General features: G+C 56.2%; 1 non-coding gene across 1 annotated transcript; it reads right to left on the bottom strand.

Annotated features, from left to right (window-relative positions):
* Nucleotides 1-2,772: 2,772 nt before the first annotated feature.
* On the bottom strand, nt 2,773-2,843 carry TRNAG-GCC (transfer RNA glycine (anticodon GCC)). Its single transcript has one exon. It is a non-coding gene; the product is annotated as a tRNA-Gly (tRNA).

Raw genomic sequence — 2,843 nt, 5'->3', positions numbered from 1 at the left:
CAGGACACTCGAAAACTGTCTCTGGCCAGGGCTAGGTGTCTCCCCAGAGGACACGAAGACCACGGATATCGTCCCTCCTGCCTTTTGATGGTACCACCAAGGGCATAGGCAATGGGGTTGATTGCCACGGTGGGTTTGGGGTGTGAAGGAGGCCAGGCCGGGCTGCCCACTGTGCTGCCCCGTGTCTCGGGGCCACTCAGGGAACCATACCGACTGCCTGGGGGCTGAGGAGCAGGGAGGGGCCGGCCTGGAAGTGAGTGAAGCCGGTGTGCACTTGGGCCCTTCCTCTGCACCCCTCCCTCCCTCCTCTCATGCTCTGCCCTGCTCTTTCTCTCTTCAGATTTAGACATGGCTGGAGAGCCCAGGCCCGGCCCCACCCAGCCAGGCCAGAAGAGGCAGCCGGGCACAGCCATCTCCTGGTGAGTCTGTCCAGGGTTGCCCGCAGGGGAGGGGGGCTGCTTGCGGGCTTGTCTGGGGCTCTGGGTCCCCCTGGGATGGAACAAGGACCTCAGGAGTCCAGCTCAGGGAACTCACTGCGGCACCTGGGGGTTCCTTCTCACTCGGCCTCAGCTTTTGTCCATAAACTGAAGGAGATGACCCGTTCATTCCAAGGCTTCTCATCGCTGATGTCACCCAGCACCACCTGCTGACCGAGGCAGGATGCCCCCTCCTCCCACCTGGAGCCAGGGGGCATGGGTCCTCCCAGGGGATCCCCACCTTCATGGTGCTTGTGGGCTTTTTCCAGGTACAGATATTTGGGAAGTAGCAAATGGGAACTTCCCTGGATGAAATCTTGCCCCTAACTTGGGAAGTGTAAGAAAATGTTAAGGGGTGCCTGGGCGGCTCAGTCGGTTAACCATCCGACTTTGGCTCAGGTCTTGATCTCAGGGTTTGTGAATTTGACCCCAAGTCAGGCTCTGTGCTGACAGCATGGAGCCTGCTTCAGATTCTCTGTCTCCCTTTCTCTCTGCCCTTCCCCGACTCATGCTTGCTCTCTCTCTCCCAACAATAACAAAATAAACATTAAAAAAAAAGAGGATAATGTTAAGAAATCTTTAAACATTTTCAGAAAGGAGCTTGCCACGTTCTGCCAGCTAACGTGCCCTTTTCACAGGCGTAACGAGTGTCCCCTCAGCTGGGCATCTGTGATGGCCTCACTCAGCTCCTGGCCCTCCTGCGGGCATTTGGGTGGTTTCTGTCTTGCGGTGGAGGAGGCAGTGGGGCAGGTGTTTGCTGTTAGGAACAGCAGTGTGTAAATCCCCTGGGGCCAAAGTTTCCAGTCTCTTTTGGGTTTCTCCTTGCCTCATCTTCCTGGAAAGGAGATGGCGGGGTTGGGCTGGGGGCTGATCTGAGAAGTCCCTGAACCTCCAGGTTGACCTTGAGAGAGATTAAGCCAAATCTCTCCCTGTCAGCGTCAGCCTGAAGGTCTGTGTCACCCTGTGAGTGTGCCGGCGTGGGTGGCTTTTGCACTGCGTTTGTTTGGGGCTGATGAGTAGGTGTGTGCTCACAGGCAATGCGGTTTTTTAAACTCACATCTCTTCAGTGGAGCAGAACTGCATATGTGGTGTTGGTTTGCCTTGCATCTCATGTGATTCTGGGGGTTTGGTAATTATCACTGTCTGATAGGAGCAAAGTGGTTCTCTGCCATAGTTCTCTCATGTGCTTTTTTACCGTGGCCACTTATGAGGCCACTTTTGAGGCCTCCTTCACACCCCAAACTGACCGTGGGAATCAACCCCATTGCCCCTAAGGGCCTCAGTTCTTCGCTTTGTCACCTTCGGATTTCCTGTCCTCCCCAACTACCTTCCCAGCCTGCTCTGACCTGCTTCTGCCAGCCTTCTGAAGGGTGCAGGTGCAGGAACAGGGAGGCAATGGGGCGTAATGGCAGCTGTCCGGCAGGGGCTCGGACTCCATTCAGAGGGGACCCCGCCTTCAAGGCCGGGGGCAGGGGTGACCTCCTTAAGTCACACATCCCCAGTAGGGACTCCAGTAGGGAGAATGAAGCATTTTGCGGGGTGGGGGGTGGGAGGCTGCCACTGGAGCCTCCTGGGTCCAGGGCAGCAGTGGGTGGGTAGCTGGGACTGTGGCTCTGGGCCTTAGGATGGTGACCAGAGGAACGACAGGTTGGGAATGTGGTTCTGGCAGCCGCTGAGCTGCTGGATGACCTGTCCGTGAGAACTCATCAAGTCCAGGACATGTGACCTGAGCCTCCAAATGGAATTTCTCAACCTGTAGGGAAAGGCCTGTGGTGTAAGGATTGTCCCAAGTCCCCGCCCCCTGCCCTTGGCCCTGAGGACACAGGTGGTTTGACCTCTGCCCACAGCACCGTTCTGAAGGGGTGTTCTATTTCTCCTTTTGTGGGAAGCCCGAACTTGCAGACTGTAGCAATTAACCCAGACCAGAGGACAGAGCACGGAGAAGCCATGTGACCAGGACACTGCCCCTTGGGGGAAAAGACTCAAGGGCAGTTGCCATCAGCCCTGGCTGATGACTGAGGGGTGGCATGGGGTGGGATGAGGGTAGGAGGGCCGGCACCAGAGCCCACCTTCCTTCAGGCCAAGAGGGACCCCGTAACTGCAGAAAGCATGGCTGTGGGGCGCATGTAGCCTAACATCTAATTCCCAAACCCATCCTGTGTGTGTTTCAACTCAGGCTGCTCTCCAGTCTGTGCTAAGCAGTCAATGAAATATCATTCCTACACCACTCATTTTTGACTACGTCGAACAGTCGTTGTAGGAAAAAAAAATGTAAGGGAGGAAAAAGTCAAACCATTGCATTGGCCGGGAATCGAACCCGGGCCTCCCGCGTGGCAGGCGAGAATTCTACCACTGAACCACCAATGC

The sequence above is a fragment of the Panthera uncia genome (genome assembly GCF_023721935.1).
Source record: "Panthera uncia isolate 11264 chromosome E2 unlocalized genomic scaffold, Puncia_PCG_1.0 HiC_scaffold_20, whole genome shotgun sequence".
NCBI lineage: Eukaryota > Metazoa > Chordata > Mammalia > Carnivora > Felidae > Panthera > Panthera uncia.
This window is presented reverse-complemented; position numbering and strand designations above follow the sequence as displayed.